Source organism: Bos taurus, chromosome 2, assembly GCF_002263795.3.
Source record: "Bos taurus isolate L1 Dominette 01449 registration number 42190680 breed Hereford chromosome 2, ARS-UCD2.0, whole genome shotgun sequence".
In the NCBI taxonomy this organism is placed as follows: Eukaryota; Metazoa; Chordata; class Mammalia; order Artiodactyla; family Bovidae; genus Bos; species Bos taurus.
The window spans coordinates 60,976,385-60,998,287 of record NC_037329.1 but is presented as its reverse complement, the minus strand read 5'-3'; the positions used below and the strand labels follow the sequence as shown (position 1 = coordinate 60,998,287).

The 21,903-nt window shown below is 44.9% G+C and overlaps 1 long non-coding RNA gene across 2 annotated transcripts in view; it reads left to right on the top strand.

The window, feature by feature from the left end:
- The window catches only part of LOC112442665 (uncharacterized), a 308,112-nt gene that overhangs the window by 155,381 nt on the left and 130,828 nt on the right, over positions 1-21,903 (top strand). For both annotated transcript variants that reach the window (XR_009491735.1, XR_003030908.2), the window contains exons 5-6: positions 16,977-17,069; positions 21,687-21,762. This is a non-coding gene — a long non-coding RNA (uncharacterized lncRNA). The remainder of the gene's footprint in view (positions 1-16,976; positions 17,070-21,686; positions 21,763-21,903) is intronic.

Sequence of the window (21,903 nt, the reverse complement as noted above, 5' to 3'; positions counted from 1 at the left end):
TTGAAATTGTATTTTATCAGCAATTCTTGGTTTTTGAAGCAAGTAGTTTTGTTGTTGTTTTTGGTTGTTATTTTAATCTCCTATATATCCAGAACTGGAATCGTCCTTAGGATACTTTTGTTGTGAAAGATGGAAGTTTCAGGACTCCAGAAGACAGATGCCTATTTATTTTCTATTGAGTTTAACATTCCAACAATATTTAGATAGGCCTGTCATTGCTGTCGACCTGAAGGAGCCATCATCACTGCTGGTCTGGTTCTTGTGGAAAACCATGGCAGGGGCCAGCAGCCTATAGTGGGATCACTGGAAGGAATTTCCAGGCAGTGAGTGGTTCTCACAGATGGAGGAGATGTTTTATCTCTTTGTTAAAATACCTCTCCTGTGGCTAATGGTGAAATTTACTTGAATTGCTTTCCTGGTGAAGTTCCCTTTGACTTCTGCCCATGGGGAGATGCCGTTATAAGATATTTCTTTACTTATTCTAGAAAGAAAGGACTCTCCCTGGTTAATAGAAAGAGCAAGCAGTATTCTCAAATGAAGGGACTTCAGGACCAAATTTTCATGTTATTCATTCTCTCTATTCAAATACACAGATATATTATGTGGAAATGTACAAAGGCCTTCATAGGCATTCCTTGTTTAAGAAAAATGATCATATTGATTAAAGATCTCTTTTCCTGTAAACAGAAATGATTATTACAGAGCAAATGCCAGGAAGTCCAAGGGCTTTCTCATAACAACCAGGAGTAATAACATAACCACAGAGTTATAATTTCAGTGTCTTATAAGTGCTAAGCATTGTCTTGATGCTAGGAATCCAGAGATAGCAGCTGATGGTCTTTGCCCTCTAGGAATCCACTGACTAGTAGAGATGAATAAACAATTACTAGAGAATTAAAGAAATGATACTATCAGTTTTTTGAAAATTGATGAATTTAGTGTTTACCAAAATTAAAAACGTTTAGTCTTCAAAAAACAATGTTAAGAGAATAAAAAAACAAAGCACAGATTGGGAGGAGAAACTATTTGTAAACCACATATTCAATAAAAGACTTGTATAACAATATATTTAAAAACCTTCAAAACATAATAATGTGAAGATTTTTAAATGGGCAAAAGATTTGAAGAGACATTTCACTAAATAAAATATATGGATAGCAAAAAAGCACATAAGATACTCAACATCATTAGTCATTAGAGAAATGCAAGTTAAAACCACAATAAAATGCCATGACAGACCTATTAGAAAGGCAAAAATGAAAAAGACTGACCATGTCAAGCGTTGGCTAGAATGTGGAGAAACTGGAAATTTCGTACATGCTGGTGGGAACATAAAATGGTACAATCACTTTGGTGAACATTGTTAGTTTCCAAAAAAAAAATTCTATTTTTCACCTACTGTATATCTGTTACATTTCTAGGTATTACCCAAGAGAAAAGGAAATAATGTCTATGAAGGGATTTATATACAGTGTTCATAGAAGCTTCATTTGTAATATCCCCAAGGAAACAACCCAAATATCCACCAACAGGTGAATGAATAAGCCAGCTGTAGTACATTCATACAGTGGAATACTACTCAGCAATAAAAAGAAATGAGCTATTGACACACATGAGATGGATGAATCTCTAATCTATAGTGATTTAATCACTAATCTATAGTGATTAAAAAACTGATCAGAGTTGACCTGTGGATGGAAGTGAGAGAAGTGAGAGAGAGAGATTTAATCACTAATCTATAATGATTAAAAAACTGATCAGAGTTGACCTGTGGATGGAAGTGAGAGAGAGACTATAAAGGATCATACATAAACTTTTAGGGCGGTGAATTTATTTATTATCCTGGCTATGGTGATACTTTCAGGGGTGTATATCTATGTCAAAGATGTATGAAGTTATTCACTTTATTTTACTTTTTAGTTCCCATGCTATACGGCAGGACATTGTTGGTTATATATTTTATACTTGGTAGTATATATATGTTAATCCCAAACTCTTAATTTATACCCTCTCTCCATCCCCGGTAACTTTAAGTTTGTTTTCTTTGTTGTGATTCTATTTCTATTCTGTAAATAAGCTCATTTGTGTCATTTTTTAAAATATCATATGATATTGCTTATGTGTGGAATTTAGAGTATTTAATTTAAATATGTGCAGTTTACTGTAGGCCTCAGTTTGTGTTGTTCACTCACTAAGTCATATCTGACTCATTGAACCCCATGTAGCACATCAGGCCCCTCTGTTCTTCACTGTCTCCCAGAGTTTGCTCAAATTCATATCCACTGAGTTGGTGATGATACTATCTAGCCACAGTAAGGCTCCTTAAAAATAAAGTGCCTTGGAAATGGTGAGTTCAAAATTCTATCAATAGACAGTACACAGGAGAGTCCCTTAAATGAAATGACCCAGCGGTTAGGGAAGACGGGACGCCTGACCTGAGGTTTGGAATTTGAATCTGTTATCCAAGGTAGGGTGTGAAGAAGGGCAGGAATAGGGGGAGCTCTCCATGTGGAGGCTACACCAAATGTGCAGGTTCCAGAGCACATAAGCGCGTGATGTGTTTAGAGACCTGGGAGGTGGATTGCCTCCGGGAGACTGGGTTGGGGTGGGGGATGGGGCTAGAGTAGGGGGTTGACGGGGTGTTTGGAGAGGAGAGCCAGGCAATGGCTCTCAGATTCCGTTGCAGTGCTAGGGAAATTAGAAATTCTCGTGAAATTCTCACTATAATAGGCCACTCACTGGTGTGACCAGCTTGTCCAGGCATCCCCATCCCTGAACACAAAGTGGGTCACCTTTCCATTTCTGTGCAAACTGCATGTAACCCCCTGCATGCCCACAGTGTCCCCCAGTTTCCCAAGGGAGTCTCAGATTGTGCTTTCATTTGTTTGCTCCTGGAAGAGTCTTCGTGTTCTCCCTTTTCTTCCCAAGACACTTTTGACATGTACTGCCCAGCAAGCTGACCTGAGAAGCTGCATTCATTTTTCTGTTCTTTTTTGGAGTTCTGTCCACTGGGAGAACTCCAGAATTCAGTCCAAACTTACTGAAAGGCTGTTGTTGTTGATTAGCCTCAGTTATGTCTGACTCTTTGTGATCTCATGGACTGTAGCCCGCCAGGGTCCTCTGTCCATGGGATTTTCCAGGCACAGGCATACTGGAGTAGGTTGCCATTTCCTACTCCAGGGAGGGGAGGGGGGGGTGTCTTCCCAACCTAGGGATCAAACTTGCGTCTCATGCATTACAGGCAGGTTCTTTACTGCTGAGCCACCAATGAAACACTGGGTCAGCCCAAATCAGTCTCAGAGCAGGGAGGAAACCTTACTGTGCTTTTGCAAGAATGCCCTTCCACAGAATCTCCCTTTCTCTATAGGATCAAGTTAGTGTTGCTTACGAGAGACATTTTGCCTGAGGTTTAGAAGGCAGGAGGGAAACAGCAGCCATTCTTCCCACTCCAATGGTGAGCATCACTGGTCTGCTCTCTGGCTGGGGCAGCTCCCTCCAGGTCCTCTGCTTCTGGGCGTCCCTGGCCAGGTGCATATGCAGCTTGGAAGTGGAGGCGGCTCTTGTCTCCTGCAAATCACCCAGGGCATGGAAACTTGAGGTGATGGAAGATAGATGCAGGTCCCGTTCGTTCTTGTAGGTTCGTTTGTCCTTGCTCTTCTCCACATACGGTTTTTCTTCTAGCCGATCCGATCAGCAACTTCAAGTTTAGCACCAGACACAGAGGCAACCCATGCAAGAGGACATGGCAGCCCACTCCAGTATTCTTGCATGGAGAATCCCATGGACAGAGGAGCCTGGTGAGTTGCAGTTCATGGGGTTGCAACAAGTCAGACATGACTGAAGCGACTTAGCACGCACTCACAAAGGCAATATCTCTCCTGTTTCCCACAGTTGGATGAGGTCTGACCCCTGTAATAAATGTCTTATTCCACATCACTCACAGTGATTCTGCTTCTCTGGACCCTAAGACAGGTTCTCACCCAACTTGGAATTTCCTGGGTCTAGGAGCAGCTCTGCTTTGCTAAAACCTTATAAAAGCCTCTGGTGAGAACAGGGTCTAGTGTTTGACCATCACCTTCATAACCAGAGTCTCAAACCGCAAGGCTGATGGGGTTAGAGGTGCCAAGACAAACTGTTCATTTTCTTCTCTTTTCCCAGCCTCACCCCAACCAAATGCCTTCTTCTCCCTCCCCCCACAGCCCCCCTGCCACGCCACCGCCCCCCCCCAACCCCTCCCTAGTTAGTCACAACAAAAGCTCCCTGCATGTCCATGGGCGTGAACAGATGTTCCGTGTGGGCGTGAGTACTGGTGGAGGGTGCTCGGCTTGCCACACCAGCTGCCTCGGGCCGTCTCCCACCGCCCCCAGTGCCTTCCCAGCCGTGAGCAGCTCCTCCCCAAGGCTTTGATTCTCCTGTTCAAAGAGTCCCAGCAACTTGACCCTTTTCTCATATGTCTTTGTTTGCCCTCATTTCCTGTCCGTGGTGGCGTGCCAGAATTCTGGGATGGATTACAAGGCCTCTGTGCAGATGGAGTAGAGTAGGGAAGCGAGTCATTTCTCAGCTTTGGAAGGCCCGTGCAACCGTGTATCTGGTAAACTTGAGTCTACGTGCCTACAGCAAATGAGAAAATTCTGAGGATAGGAGAGGATGGGTTAGAAACAGGTCATTAGAGGACCTGCTCTTGACTCTTCCTGTGTGAGCCTCTCAGATTCTGGACAAATCTCTTTCTGTCCTGTCTCTGTCAAGAAGGTCTTTCAAAGTTATTTACTTCACTCTGTAAATAAAACAGAGAATGTGCTCTGAGACCTGGAAAGCCATGTTATCTGGTGCAGCCATTTCTTTTTTTTTTTTGGCTGCACCGCAAGGCATGTGGGATCTTAGTTTCTTGACCTAGGATCTAACCTGTGCCCCCCGCAGTGGAAACAGAGTCTTAAGCACTGGACTACCAGGGAAGTTCCCTGGTTCAGCCATTCCTAAACCTAACTGTGGAGAAGGCAATGGCACCCCTCTCCAGTACTCTTGCCTGGAAAATCCCATGGACGGAGGAGCCCGGTAGGCTGCAGTCCATGGGGTTGCTAAGAGTCAGACACGACTAGGCAACTTCACTTTTTTCACTTTCATGCATTGGAGTAGGAAATGGCAACCCACTCCAGTGTTCTTGCCTGGAGAATCCCAGGGACGGGGGAGCCTGGTAGGCTACCGTCTATGGGGTCACACAGAGTTGGACATGACTGAAGTGACTTAGCATAGCATAGCATAAACCTAACTGGTCAGGGCACCCCCTCAGTTGGGTTACTGTTCCTGCATATGTGTTAGAAGCCAGCACAGCTTTCTGGCTCTCTCTTCCTCTCCACAAGATTTTAACTCCGCAGTCTGGACTGGGACATGGAATCCCTACTTGAAAAACAAAACAAAGAAACAAAACTGCATGTTATTCTGAGGAAAAGCCAAATTTGGAAACACTGGATCCAGTGAACTAATCCAGTGAAGGCAAGGATCGTACAAAGTTTGGGGTTCTGTCGCCAAAGCCAAGGAAAATGGAAATAATTATTCAGATAATTCCAGCACAAAAACACATTTTAGTTAGAATTATGTGAATCACGAGTAACTCTTTCTGAGACATTTGGGTGGAAAATGTACCGGTGAAGCAAAATCTTACCTATTTCAGCTCTAACCAGGTTTCTGGAAAAGGTGACAGTGGCGGGAGGTTGACCAGAGAAGGATGAATTGCATTTTCCAAGCAGTTTCGCTCTCAGTGTGGTCTCCATGTGTTCTGGATGAGCTGTAAGTTTCTTCATGTGTGCTTGTCGCTAAGTACTCATATTTCACTAACCACAAATCCCCATTTCTGGCATGCAAAATGATGCTTGCTGCTTATAATGCACCCTGCTTTGGCTAACCACAAGAGGATAGATTTGGGGACACCTTTCCATTTGTGTAGGATGTAAAAATTTGAATGCACCTTTCAATGTATAATTTTAGGTCACCATCAGTTGCTGTGTAGTTAAGATGGCTACATGTCCCAGATGCTTTGGGGGGAACCAGAGATCTTATTATGCTGCCCCATTGTCTCTCTGCTCCCATCTTAGCAGACAGTGGCCCTGTGTTTCTTGTCAAGTGTGAGAAATTGTGGCTCTGTCTTTAAAGACTGAACAGAATGCCCACAGCCCTACTTTGGGTCTCTGCTCCAGGGTTTGCATTTGCTGGGTGGGGAATGTCTTCAGTGCCAGGTTTCCTGGGATGAAGAGCTGTAGCCTATTTTGGTTTCATGAAATATATTAGTTTGTGGCTTATTGTCCTGCTCTGGGTAGTCAGTCCCCCAGAGGATTGGATCCAGCATTTCCTGACTGAGGCCTGCCATCATGCAGCTGGGCTGGGCGAACCCTGATGGCTACCAGCGACTTTAGAGCAACCTTCCTTTGAACCTCGTTCTAAAAGGAACCAGACATTCAGAATGCGTGTTCTCTACCTGCTCAGCAGAGAAAAACTGACCCTGACCTCCTAACAACTGTCCATCCCTGTTTCTCTAGTTCCTGAATGAAGAAAGCAGCTGTTGCATTTTGAAGGTCTCATTTGTTCTTTGAAAGATAAAGAAATTCATTCTTGCTTTGATTTTAGTTCTTTGGGCATCAGGCAGTATTTTGAACCAAAGTTTTAAAAGTTTAGGGCTGCTGCTGCTGCTGCTAAGTCACTTTAGTCGTGTCCGACTCTGTGTGACCCCATAGGTGGCAGCCCACCAGGCTCCCCCGTCCCTGGGATTCTCCAGGCAAGAACTCTGGAGTGGGTTGCCATTTCCTTCTCCAATGCATGAAAGTGAAAAGTGAAAGGGAAGTCGCTCAGTCTGACTCTTGTCCGACTCTTTGCGACCCCATGGACTGCAGCCTACCAGGCTCCTCCATCCATGGGATTTTCCAGGCAAGAGTACTGGAGTGGGGTGCCATTGCCTTCTCCAAAAGTTTAGGGAGATGGCCTTAAAAACAAGTCTGATATCCAAAGCCTGAAAGAGAGCCTGGAGTTGGAAATAGGCAAATCCTATCTCTGGGACAGAGGTTCTCAAAATGTGGTCCACAAACCAGCTCCAGCAGCAGCGTCTGCATCAGGGAACTTGTTATCATGTGTGTTCTTGGCCCTCAGCCCAGACCTGCTGAGTCAGAAACTCTGGGGTGGGGCACAGAAATCTGTTTTCAGATGACTCAGAGGCAGGTTGTATTAGAGCATCACTGTGCTGGGGAATAGAAGCCTCCACTGGACGAATGGGAAGGAGGTGACATTCAGCATCCATTCGTGTGCTCTCCATTGTATTCATCCCTCTCCCTGTGCTCAATGAGCATATTTATTCAGTGGCTACTAATGGGTGATGTGGATGTAGGGTCAGTCGGAGTGAAGGCCTGAGAATTGGCATTTCTAACGATTTCCCAGGTGATGACGATGCTGCCAGTCTGGGGACCACATTTTGGGAACCCTGGCTTAGACAAAAGAGCAGCAGACCCAGTAGCCCTTGTAAATTCCAGCTGGAGGAGGCAGTTCAGCCTTTTCAGGATCCTTGTGGCAGGCAGTAAGACCTGCTTCTGGACCCTTCCTGCCTCTTGGTGAGGGCACTCAGGAGATGTATTTATTTGAATTGAACTTCAGTCCATTATAAAGAGATTAAAATAACATGCTGTGATTTCATCACCCAAAGGTTAGGCAGTTCGAAAGCCAAAACACACAAGCTATTATTAAAAAGCCTTAGAGAGAATCATCAATATTCGCAGAAATGTTGGCCATGTGTTTAAAGGCCTGTTTCGTGCTCTGCATTGTCTCTGACTGATCAATAATGTGTGCGTGTAGTACATTGTCCTCTGGCTTAATTTGCCATTTATAAGTTTGGTTGATCCAATGAAGCTAAACAATCCTAATTCAAAGAATAAATAAGAGGAGCAGCAAATCAAACTGGGTTTGTGGGAACAATTATACAGGAAGAAACCTCAGAGCTGGGAGCAGAAGTCTTATTGCAGATTAGAACACAAATGTCTGCGTGTATGTCATATGCAGTCTCTTCTGCGTGCTGTCTATACTCAGTGCCCCGGATTGATCTTCTAGCCAGCATTGTCTGGGAAGGGGAGAGCTGGATTTTGCTTTGCAAAGTCTTAAGTCTTTTAGAGAGAGTGGATGAAGCAGCTTAGTGTGGTGACTGATACTATAAGTTCTGGGGTCAGGCAAAGCTGACTTCCAAATCCTTTGTACTTTCTGGGAAGCTTTCTTGATCTCTCTGGATCTCATTTTCTTCGCCTGTAAATTTAGGACAGTACTGTCTACTTATGGAGTGTTTTTAAGGGTCAAATGGAAAAAGGAAGGAAGGTATACAGTAGGTGCTCAATATATAGGAGCTATTTCTAAGCTCTTGGCTTCAGAGGGCTGGGCAGGACAATGCAAGGAGGAAAACATCTATACCTACAGCCTTCATGCTGTGGCCTTCTCTGTTAAAATGTGAGTACAGGAGCCCCGGGTAGGGGGCGCCCCCAGGGCTGTGAGAGTTTTGTTACTCCCAGGATGACAGAAATGCTGGCCAAGAGCAGCAGCATCAGATAGTCGTGTTGGAGAACCGAATGAGACTTTACTGCAGAACTAACAGTAAAGACTTGGCTGAAGTGAGATGCACTTGGATTGTAAAGAGATTGTGAATAAGATGTGCTTGAATTGTGCACCTACCATGATCTATATGCAGGGCAGGCATGTGCTAGTTACAGGTGCTGGGTTTGCTGGAGGCGCTCCTCCTGGAAAACTGACTAAGTTCAAGAGTGGTGGGGAAGTAATTGGAAGGAAGAAGGGAAGACCTGAATGGAGGCCTCTGCAGAGGCATCAAAGGTCCAGTCTCTGATGTGAATGGGAGAGAAAGAAAGAGAGGCCATGTCTGGAAAAAATGGGGAGAGTGGATATGGGACACTGGAGACTGGATTTATAATTTTTCTGAAGAAAGACCCCTCTGCATGAATCCTCCCACCAAACACTTTTTATCATAGGTCACTTTTCCTATAATGTAGCCCCATTGCTTAAGGAGTTTGTAACTGAGTGAGTGAGTGAGAAGCTAGGGAAGATGTCATCTCACTATCTGTGTGATGAATATGCAGGGGAAAGAGTTTAGGCCATGGGGTCAGATTTGGTCCTGAGTTAGAATCCAGGATTTAGAAGCCTGAGTTAGGAGCCATTGGTGGCTCAGATGGTAAAAAATCTGCCTGCAGTGTGGGAGACTGGGGTTGGATCCCTCGGTCAGGAAGATCCCCTGGAGAAGGGAATGGCAACCCATTCCAGTATTCTTGCCTGGAGAACCCCATGGACTGAGGAGCTTGGAGGGCTGTAGTCCAGGAGGTCACAAAGTCGGACCTGACTGAATAACTAACAGTAGAATCCAGAGCTTTGACTTCAAGTGGAATGATTTTGGGCTGGAGATGTAATGAATCTGTGACTTTGGTCTTACTATAAATTTGGATTAGTGATAGATGTATCTCACAGGGTATTGTAAGGATTCACAGGATCAAAGTAAGGAAGCCTTTAGCTGGTTGATGGTGAGCATTGCGTAGTAACTCATGTGATGATAAACAGCTTTGCTTTTTTCTGCTCCATTGTATGGGTTTTTAGCTATGTGAGCTTCACAGGGTCACCTCTGCTTTCTGAGAATGAGTTGCTTCAGATCTTTTAAACACAAATTGCTCCAGGGATGTGCAAGGCTTCTCAGGTGGCTCAGTGGTAAAGAAGCTGCCTGCCAAGGCAGGAGACACGACTTTGATCCGTGGGTCATGAAGATCCCCTTGAGTAGGAAATGGCAACCCACTCCAGTATTCTTGCCTGGAAAATTCCATGGGCTGAGGAATCTGGTGGGCTACAGTCCATGGGGCCACACAGAGTCAGACATGACTGAGCGTGCACGCATCCATTTGTACAGGTGGGGGTTTGGGTGTGTACAGACAGTGTCATTTACTACAGGATGAGTTGGAGGCAGGATGCTTCGTTTAGTGCAACTGAGGAGGGCTGGGAGGGGTCTGAAGATCATCAGACGTTTGTTTGGAAGGGAGTGTAATCTTCTGTTTTGACTGAGAGGAAATGGGGAGGGGATGTGGTGAGCAGCCAGAGACAGGGGTTGCTGATGAAACCGCATGGGAGTGTTTCTCCAGCTGCTGGCCCAGGTCCAGGTTTGCAAGGCAGGCTGAGTTTGCACCTGTCAGTAATGTCCTCGCTTGACTTGGGGATAAGCTGCTGAGCAGCCACAGCAACTGGGGCCTACAAAGCAGCCCTGCCATTTAGACAGGGACCCACTTTCCAAATTTGGCCAATTTTCATTTATTAATTGCACATTTATTATAAGTACTTAACTATATTCTAGGTTTGGGGGGGATTCAACAATGAACAAATAGGTCAAGTCTTGCTTTCAGAGGCCTCTTAATCCCGTAAGGAAAAAAGGCAACAGACAAACAATACCCTACATACGGGTATAATTGAGATTTTTGCCATAAAGTAAAAGTTCAGAATGGTATGAGACTGTACAGTGGGGTAAAACTTAATCTAGATTTGAAGTTCAGCAGCAGGTGGCGCCAGTGGTAAAGAACCTGCCTGCCAGTGTAGGAGATGCAAGAAATGGGGGTTTGATCCCTGGGTTGGGAAGATCCCCTGGAGGAGGGCATGGCAACTCACTCCAGTATTCTTGCCTGGAGACTCCCGTGGACACTCCAGTCTGGTGGGCTACAGTTCATAGGGTTGCAAAGACTCGGACACAACTGAAGCAACTTAGTGTGCAAGCAGAAAGAAATGAAATGGGAGTGAGTTCAGATGAGAGACGTTGAACAGAAGTGGAGACAGCTTTTTTTTTTTTTTTAAACATAAATTTTCTTTTCACAGACAGGCATTTACTGTGGGAAAAGCCGTTCCCCTGCTTCCTGATACTATTGTCTGTCCTCTGAATACACACTCAATGGACTTCCCTCTTGATTCATTTACCTCCCTTCTCAGTCACTCCTGACTCACACGCTAGTCCGGTTTGTGTGCAGCCTTCTGCTCCCTGAGCTCTTGTCTTCTAGACATTTTTCAAGGTGTCTGGTCTGCTCTTTCCACCTTGATTCCTCTTGGCAACATGACATATTGTCTTGTTACACCGGTGACACCTGTGTCTGTTCATCTGTGTGCAGTGCATCTATGCAAATGTACATGTAGCATCTGCCCAACAAGCATATTGATGAGGGAGGGCTTCCCTGCTGGTCCAGTGGTTAAGAATCTGCCTTGCAATGCAGAGGACACAGGTTCAATCCCTGGTTGGGGGACTAGGAACCCACATGCCCCACGGTGGGCCAAAATACAATAATAAAAGAACATTAATGGGCTATTGAAGAAGCCAGATACATGGATACATCTGTGTGAGCCTTTATAGATCTTATCCTCCAAACTGCTCATCCTGAATAAGTTAAAGCTGAAACCCACAGAAGTTAAAGGACCACACTAATCACTGGATGGAAGTCTAGGACTTTGATCATGTCTCTTTATTAAATCTTCTGCATTTATCAGGATGCTTGTTCTAAAGTCAGCATCCAATGCATATTTTCTCACTGATTGTTTATTCCTCTGGTCGGACCATATGTGTGCTAACGCAGGTTCTTCCTTACTCATTTCAGACAGGGGATATGGCATGTGGTACACCTGCCCCCTCCCCCTGGGAGACTGATAACCTTAATTGTCAAGTGAGTGTCATATTTCAAATGAACATTTATTCAGTACTAATTGTATGTCAAGTACTGTGCAAAGCTTTGGAGATAGAAAGATGGTAAGACAGATCCCAGGTGGCACTAGAGGTAAAGAACCCACCTGCCAATGCAGGAGACATAAGAGATGCAGGTTCAATCCCTGGGTGGGAAAGATCCCCTGGAGAAGGGCATGGCAACCCACTCCACTATTCTTGCCTGGAGAATCCCATGGACAGAGGAGCCTGTGGGCCATGGTCCATGGGGTCACAAAGAGTGGGACACGACTGAAGCAACTTAATATGCATGCCAGATAGATCTGGTCCCTGCCTTAGGGAAGCACTCAGTGGTAGAACCTGGTAAATAAACAATGACAACAGAGTGAAAATATTTATCGTAAAGGGATGTACAATATGGGAACACAGAACAAACCAACTGATTTTGCTTCGGAGAGCTGAAAAAATTCACGAGTACTCTCTCACCTCCCCTCCACTTTGTATTATGAGATGCCAGTGTGATAATGCAATGAAAATATGTTGAAAACCAGAAAGAATTACATAGGAGCACACTGCCCACTGATTGGTATTGTGACTTGGAAGGCTCCAGAGAGAGATCAGAGAGGAAAATGATGGCTGAGAAAAGAAGGAAAACTGTCATCCATTCTGATGGACCAGTAAGTTTTACACAGAGAAAACTCAGGTCTGTGGCCATAGACCAAGGGAGTTACAGACACCCAGCTTGTAAATTGAGATTTTTGTTGCAGGAATGATGAAACCTGTTCATTCCCTTAACACGGCTGAAAGCTCTCTGTGACCCACGGTGTTAGGCATCATTATCTTCCCGTTAGAGAAAGATGGCTGGGAAGACCTGTGATAGAAGAGCAGATAGGATATTGGTGGGGATCAAACCTGTGGGATGGAAAACCCATAGAATGGCCATCATGTCAGAGCTATGAGCCCTGAATTAGCTGGTGAGAGGGTCACTTCTGTCCTTGTTCTCTGGCATCCTAGAGTCACAGAGATTTGAATAGTATACTGTTTTGAAATAAGTGGTTTGCAAACATGAGCAGCTGTTGTCATGAAAGCACAATGTTCAGAGAATAATTCCTTGGTTAGGGTACACAATAGCATGGGTCAAAGGGTATTGCCAAAAGCAAAATAATTATGTATGGTGAGACTCAGACATCATCCCAAGAGACATTCTTAAGAAAACAAAAAACAAAAAACCGTTAGTATTAATTTATGTGATGCACTTGACATTTGGTTCTGTCCAGACTCAGGAGGGATGCCAAGCTAGAGCTGAGGGAGAGGGAAAAGTGACCACAGGGCACCCTCTTGTGGTCAGGCTGACCCACTACAAATCATGGCTGGAGCCTGTGCCCCTGGGAGGAAACCTGACCATCTCGGGGTTTTAGCCTCCCAGATGTGGAGGGAAATCTTCTGTGGAGAGAGTGTTCCACGGGTCTTCTTGCTGGCCAGTATGTCAGTAAAACAAGCAAGCATTGTGGAATCTGCCATAAATGACTCATTATTGGAGTGAAAACGCTGTAGAACAGCCCCTCTATAAATCATTGGGACAAATGACTAAACTAGATCGAGGGGCCCTCTGCCTCATACAAGCGTTTCTCTTTCTTTCTTTGCTTCCTCTGCTTGGCTGTCATGAGCCAGCAAGGGGCACTCTTCCTTGAAGCTGAAGCTGTGTTATTATTCTGTGTAAACAGCAGTCATTGTGATCCCCCACCCCAAACCATTATTGGGTGCTCCTCTTCTTGGCTCCGTGACCTTTCAGGAAGTACAGATGGACAGAGAAAGGCTGGAAAGGAGATAATTCAAATGATCCCTTGTCCTCTCATCCCGGGAGGGATGCCTTTGATATTGATCAATACACAGATGTCACATCACTGTTGGCATAAGTCCCTTGAGTAACAAAAGCTCTGTGTTCTCTGGGAGTCCACCTCAGATCAATTTCACGGTGGTGCCACATGTTACCATAACCGCAGCACCTTAAAAATAAGGAGAGATAATATAAACAATGGTGCTTCAGTACTCCTGGGTTTTATTTTTCTTTGGCTAAAACTGATTGAGACACCCAAGGCCAGCTGGAGATGACCACACTGGCAGCTCAACAATACAGACTTTCTCAGTCTGTGTCCGGATATCCTTGATTAACTGTACCATCCTTTCAGGCTGATCATCTGTGGGTCATGACACAATAGCAAAACCAGGGCAGAAGGCATAGTATCTGGCAAGCCCCACTTTGCAAATAACTGCAGCAGACCTGGCTCACTGCAGCAGAAGTTTGACACAGTTATTGAGTGGGTGACAGCTTGGTTCTGTGCTGGGAAGTTTTGTCTGCCTGTGTTTTCTTTTTCACTTAGCAAGTCCCTCAAAATCATTCATTAGGGAATGCAAAGATTGCACAGTGGCCGATGGTGGTCTTACCCTCACAGCAGCTTTGTGGCCATCATCCCTTGATCCTCTGAGCAGCCCTGGATGAGCGGGAGAGGAGGATGGGGAGGAGGAGTGGGACTCTTCCTGATGGTGGGGTCTCCTGCAGCAGACACGGTCCAGGCAGACCTTGGCCTCCCAAGGACTCTGTGGCTTGCTCCACGTCCCCTTCTAGCCCATTTAGTCAGTTCCTGCCCAATATATACCACAAATCACTACATCGGAACAATTGTTTATAATTTAAAGGCCTTCCAGAATCATCAAAGAAAACATAAAGTGACCTGCCAGGAATGCACTGGTCCTTAAGGGGATTTTCCCACTGTGCATTTGAAGAAAATTCTATCACCATCAGAAGTTCTTTTCCTGAAAATCCTCAGGAAAATAATTTATTGTGAAAGCTCCTTGATCAGCGCCCATGACCAGATAGGGGAGTTGGGTACAGTAGCTGAGTGAACTGACCTGTGCTGTAATCTGTTGTAGACATTTGATTAGGCGTCAGGCCATCAGGTCAAGTTGCTAGACAGCTCTAGATAACAACCATTTCCTTTGACTTCTCTGTGCAGATCCCACTGTGGGTACATTACTCATGTTGATAGCTCTGAATGCTGCTGTTCAGCTGGGTACCTGGTCCACACCCAGATCAAGTATGGGACTTACTCTAGGAGATACGGTGAAAGACTGGGACTCAATCACTTAGAGGAGATACTCTTCATATGTCAGAATTTCAACTTGACAGCTGTTCCAAATTGCTCTTCTAGGCTTATAAGAGGCCAGGCCCAGACTGAGAGTCCAGAGAGGACGACATAGGCAGCCCCACATCTTTCCACCTAAGAAAGTCCAGAGTTTCAACTCTGGGGAGTGAAGCACAGCTTTGTCACATTCTTAGCTGGGTGCTTACCACATGATTGCTCTCACTGGGGACAGTTCATTGTTTCATTCAACATATAATTGCTAAACACCTATGTGTCAGTGAATGTGAACAACAGTTTATTTTCTCAAGATTTTTTTTTTTGTTTTCAGTGTTTTATCAGAGAAATAGTATAGAAGAGCTTGTAGTGGCAAGCAGCAGTCTTTTGCCTGGATGTTACCTCTCCCCAGCCCCTGCTTTGATCTGTTTAGATTTAATTCTTCTGGTTGTTATCTCCTTATAATATGTTATACCTCTGTTTCTTGAATTAGGAGTGTTAGATAATATTTTTTTAACTCCCATTATGAAAAATGAGGACTTAGCTCATCCCACGTCCAGCACTCTCATCTCTCATCTTCCCCCTTCCTTTCAATATTTGATAATTACTAGTGGAGAGTGAAAAAGTTGGCTTAAAGCTCAACATTCAGAAAATGAAGATCATGGCATCCGGTCCCACCACTTCATGGGAAATAGATGGGGAAACAGTGGAAACAGTGTCAGACTTTATTTTTCTGGGCTCCAAAATCACTACAGATGGTGACTGCAGCCATGAAATTAAAAGATGCTTACTCCTTGGAAGGAAAGTTATGACCAACCTAGATAGCATATTCAAAAGCAGTGACATTACTTTGCCAACAAAGGTTCGTCTAGTCAAGGCTATGGTTTTTCCTGTGGTCATGTATGGATGTGAGAGTTGGACTGTGAAGAAGGCTGAGTGCCGAAGAATTGATGCTTTTGAACTGTGGTGTTGGAGAAGACCTTGGACTGCAAGGAGATCCAACCAGTCCATTCTGAAGGAGATTGGCCCTGGGATTTCTTTGGAAGGAATGATGCTGAAGCTGAAACTCCAGGACTTTGGCCACCTCATGCAAAGAGTTGACTCATTGGAAAAGACTCTGATGCTGGGAGGGATTGGGGGCAGGAGGAGAAGGGGACAACAGAGGATGAGATGGCTGGATGGCATCACTGACTCGATGGACGTGAGTCTGAGTGAACTCCGGGAGTTGGTGATGGACAGGGAGGCCTGGCATGCTGCGATTCATGGGGTCACAAAGAGTCAGACACGACTGAGCGACTGATCTGATCACATTATTATTATTAAAATAATAATTCTGATTGTTATATGTTTCCTTCTCACCTCAAGACACATGAAAGGATCTTTAAGATGACCACTCAGAAAAAGAGGAAATCTCTTCCAGGAAAAGAGACTGGCATATGTCTCATCCATTAGGTACCCCACTTCTCTGAGTGTCCTTCGTGTGACTGTTGCTTGTGGTAGCTCTCTGTGGTCCTGAATTCTAGATTTCTGGCTGTCTCTTGACCTTTCTTTTACAGGCTAATGACTGATTTAGATTCCTTGCTTGAGAGTCTGCACATTGACTTGAGTTCTTGCCAATAATATGAAACCACGACTTCTCCTGACTTGCATCACATTCACTGAAAACTAATTTTTCACTTTTTCTTCTTAAGTTTAGGTAGGTTGTGCCAGATCTTTGGGGCCAGGGAGCATGGGACTTCTCAGTGCCAAGAACTCAAACTCTTCACCTCCTACTCCCTCACCCTTACTGAGTCATATTCTCCAGTTCCTCAGCCATTGAGTCTTCTCACAATCCAAGCGTGGCCAAGAGATGGCTATCTCTGTTGCCAGCTTGATCAATAGCTAGTTGTTGGTTCCATGATGCTATGAAGAATTAGATTTCCATAGAGGATATGATAATTGATTTCCCAACATTCATTCCAACATAGTTGGATAAGTCTAAGGCAGGTAGGATTATCTTCCTTGGGCCAGTAAATGATTTAGAAAAGGACAAGCAACCCAGCTCTGAAGACTGACTTGTGAGAAGAAGCTTGCTGGGGACTTCTTGGAAAGTTAACTTTTCCTGCAGGTAGAGTATGATGATCTCTGTCTGTCCTCAGGGCCTTGTTCTCCTGGATATGATTTCTGCTGCAGCCATCTTGCAGCAAGGATGACTATGAAGCCAACTGTGAGGATGAAAGAAGAGACAGATGGTGAGAAACTGGGTACTTAACAACTTCATTAAGCCACTGAATCAAGCAACCCTTAAGTCCACCCCTACTCTGGCCTCCCAGATTTCCTATCACTTGAGGTAATGCCTTTCCATACTGTTGAAGCCAGTGTGAGTCAAGGTTTCTGAAGTCAAACTCACTGATAGGATTTTTGAAGTCACTTCTGGAATCAGCATGGAAGGGAGCAGGGATCGACTAGCTGTGTCTGTCAGGTGGAGGTGTGAATATTTGCCAGCCTGTGCCGCTTGACTCCTCCCCAGCATCTTGTATGGGGTTTCTCTATCGTGCTTGTTTTGCTTTCACTACTTCCCAGAATTGTGCTTTGAAGATACCCATGGTGATTATTGCTTAAAGGGAGTCCCCTGCTTTTATATCTTGTTTTGTGCTTTTCATCCTGAACTGCCCAATACAGTCTATACCTCACTTCTCTTCCTCTTGACTCTCTGGTTATGGACCTTTTGCTTAGAGAACGTCTATATGACGTTCTCTTTTCATCAGTGGCCATTTAAAAGTCCACTCAGGAGATTGGACAGGAACACAGAACATTGCAGCCCATCAGAAGCACTAGATGGCTGTTGGTGATAAGAACACACATGAGGCCCATTTGGCTGTTGGCTATATGACTCCAGCAATGGCTTGGTCTGGGCTGGCTGATTCAAGAGGCTAGGCTAGTGACCCCTTCATCTTGCCTAAGTGATCTGTGGGCAGCTCCTTAGGGGCTGTGTGCTTGGTCAATGAGGAAGAGCTGTCCTTTGGTCGAGGTATATAGACACTGTCCTGATGACCCAAAGAAACACAGCTTTTGAACTCCTACACTGACACTGTGCATGCATGCTCAACTGTATCCCATTCTTTAGCAACACCCCATGGACTGTAGTCCACCAGGCTTCTCTGTCTGTGGAATTTTCCAGGCAAGAATACTGGAGTGGGTTGCCATTGTACATTTCTTAATTCCTGAAGCCCTCAGTCCCTTTTGCCAGATAAGAATGAGGAAAGGTGGCGTGGAAGTGATGGGGCTGCCATTTTTCAGCTCCCTTATTTTTGATTTAACTTGGAAACAGTTTGCAGGGGTTCAGCCTGTGTTGCTTGAAAATCAAAATGGACCATGCACATAGGTGGCTGATGGAAGAGTTCATGGTGGCCCTTAGCAATTGACTCACACTCCACCCTCCCCCTACCGTTTGCTAATTGATTAAAAATATGTATGTATTGCAAAGTTTATTTATCGATCAAGAGGAGAGCGAAAAGGATAGAGTCCCTAATTAAAACCGATCGGAGCTGTGAAAGTTTAATTAATTGGATGCATGTCACTTCATTTCCATGTTATGTTGCGCGCAGTGCTCTGTTTTCATAATTAACGTGTTGTGTCAGGATGGCGGGTGTCTCTCTAATTAACAGTCTGAGGGGAAAGTGATGTATGGGCCTGCGGAGCAGGCAGAGTGGGTGGAAAGAGAAGTCTCAGCCAGAACCCACAGTTTCTGTTCCCTGTGGTCTGTTTCTTGCCATTTAATCACCCTTTGTTCAGTTAATGAGGTTTTGGTGGATCTTACCGGAGACTGCTCTTTGTGTGATTGTATCCCTGGTGTTTCTCCGTTGGAGGACAAAGGGGCTGGATGACACTTCCAGAGATTGCAGGTGGGGGAGAGTCCCTCTGTCCCCTCTCTGTCCTCTGAGCTGCCTCAACAGTCGCTGCTTTTGTTTCTCACAGGGCGATCAACACTTGCCCACTTGGCCAAGGCAAACTTTTATTGACTGTCTGCTCTGCGCAGACAACTGGTGTGTGGGTGGCTTTGAATCCAGCCTGCAGCTTCTTGCTAGACCCATGACCATTTGGAAATTCCTTAACTTCTCTGTGCCTCAGTTTATAAAATGGGAATATTTGGTAAATGTGTTGTGAGGATTAAATGAAACCCTGTAAATGGCACTCTTAGCACACAGTAGTATCAGCCTAGATTTACTGAACAGTCTTCTCCTTTTTCCTTTATCAGTTCAGTTCAGTCGCTGAGTCGTGTCCGACTCTTTGCTACCCCATGAACCGCAGCATGCCAGGCCTCCTGTCCGTCACCAACTCCCGCAGTTTACGTATTTGAATGGTCTGATTGTAGATTGTAACCTAAATGACTTTCACTCCACTGTTGTCTTCCTCAAATCCATTCTTTGCTTTGGCAACAGAATTATTTTTTCTAAAATGGAAAGTTGATTTGATTCTTTGCTTAGAGATTTAAAGGCCCCCTCTTGCTCAGACCATGTTTCAAGTCTATGGTATAAGAATTCTAGGCCTTGAACAAGCCAGCCTTCCCACCACTGCCCACCCAGCCCAACTACAAGTCTCCCTCACACCTGAGCACACCATGCTTTTTTCTCTTCTGCCCAGAAGGCTCCTTTTCTTTTTTTAGAAGACTCTTTTTGTTTTTTTTTTTTGGAAAAGCGAATATCCTACCATTTTTTTTCACGTTCAATTCAAATACTTTTTTGTTTTAAGTGACATATTTTTTGTTTGGAGTCTCTCTTCCCAAGCAGAGAGGACGTTCCTACAGGCTGGGGCTATGTCTTGGTCATCTTTGAGTTGTAGTGCCTTGTAAGAGTGTAGTGGAAAGAGGGCTTTTCCTGATTACTGCATGATGGATAGAAAAAGTTTTCTCCATGTGGAATTACTATTTAATATCTACGTTCCCACAACACTGTTGGCTTCATTCCAGCAGGGAACATTTCTGTTTTGCTCTACGTTGCTCCTTGTTGCCTGGTGCATGGTAGGTGCTCAACAGATAAATAAGATTGGCCTGGTGCATAGACCTTATAGGTTTGTTGCATGGTGATGAATATAAAGGTTCTTCAAGTTCAAAGCTGACTGATAAATATAGCAAGATTATTTATAATAGAACAGTCAGTGCCATTGATGTTATTACCTGAAACATTTTATTAGTACTGGAAGGTGGATTCTTTCCTTTTAGGAGTAGATTTCCTGAATAGCAGTTGCCTCTGGGTCCTTCTGGACATTGTCATTGCAATGTGCATAGACCAGAGGCTGCCCAACATAACCCTCAGAGAGGAGCCCCATAGCCTTTGCTCAGAAACACTGCATCTGAGCTGCTTGCAAATCTCATTCTATCCCTTAAAAAAAAAATCCTAACCCTCTGCTTTTCCTAATATGCTATTCTCCTGCCTCAGTGACATGTACAGTAAGTAATGCATTCTGGTAAGTTTAGAAAATAATTTTATTTCCAGGTACCTGTATAGAATCTAATCAATATTTATACTTACTCAAGGTTTTTTTTTTTTTTTTTTTTTTCCATTAAGAGAGGTAGAGAGGTTTTCTTCTTGGGACTGTTTGACCTTGTCTGAAACAGAAAGTCTTTTTTTCTAGTGTAAAACTGAAAAAAAACAAAACCCAGCCACAAGGATTGTCACCATGCCTCTTCTCACTAATTAGGGAGTGCTTACAGGAAATCAGCCCCAATCACGTGTTCCAGTTTTGCTAGCTTTTCATGATTGAATAGAGTTCGGAAAACTGGATCATAGACTGGGCCTGCCATCTCAGGCCCAGTGTGGTGCCATTCTGTCAGCAATATTCACAGAACTGGGTGCTGGAGATGACAAAGATCCAAGGTGGTTAAAAATAGCTCTGGTATTGAAATGACTAGCTTGTTTCAGAGGCTCGCTTCCTCTGCACCAAAATGTAATATTCATCTTAAAAAAATCAGTCCCTGAACTATTTCCCCAGGTATATCTTGGATCAGATAGAAAATCAATGAGTGGGGGCCATGGGGACTTCAGGTGGGTGTGAGGCATGGTGGAGGGGGGCGGTAGTGGTGAAGACTCTGGGGGTCTGAGGGTCCCGTTTCTAGGCTGGTTCTGCCACTGGTTGGCCATGTGATGTGGAAAAGTCACTCAGATTTTGAGGGCTTCAGTTTCCTGGTCAGTTGAATAAAAGGGCTGGATGATGATTCCGGGGCAGTTGGCAGGTGGCCTGTCCACAGGAATAGTGATTGAATTCCTCCCATTTTCCACCACTGGTCTGGGTGCTGGGGAAATACTCATGAAGGAGACTTGCTAGCCAAAGCATGAAGCAAGACTCAGATGTGCTCGGCCCTCGGTCCCAAAGAACAGCCTCCATGCCCATGTGAATGGCTCAGGCCAAAGCTGTCTTTTCCTGTGACCCTTTAGGCCTGTACGTGTACTGAGGCTGGGTCACCAGTTCAGACTCCCACCCCTCACGGCATCGGTTTCCTTTCCTGGTTCCCTTTCCTGCTGGCTGACTTTGGCCCATTGCAGAGCAGAAGAGAACTTCTGAAAACGTTGACTCAGAAGAGGAACCGGGCAGCACACAGCTCTCTCTCTTCTCTGGGGCGCCCTGACCCCACTCATCTGCCAGCGACAGTGTTGGGTTCCCAGGGCCTAGGTGGGGGGAAGGTGAAACCAGTTCCACAAAAGCCCCTTTCAGGGCCATTGACACTTCCTCCCTGAAGTTATAGAAAGAGGACGACCCCTCTAGCATTCCCTACAGGAGCTTATGTGCACTTCTGGAGTTTATGTGCTCTGCCCATGGATAAAGTGGAGGCGGCTGTTCTTACTAAAAAAAGTTCCTCTTTGCCTCACCAGGTGAGAAGTGTTAATGGCTCATTGTGTCTGTATAGACTGGAGCCCACCAGACCCCTCTGTTCACGGGATTTTCCAGGTGAGAATACTGGAGTGGCTTCCCATTTCCTTCTCCAGGAGATCTTCCTGACCCAGGGACTGAACCTGGGTCTCCTGCTTTGCAGGTAGATTCTTTACTGTTTGAGACACCAGAGAGAGAATAGCAATTAGGAAGGCTTCA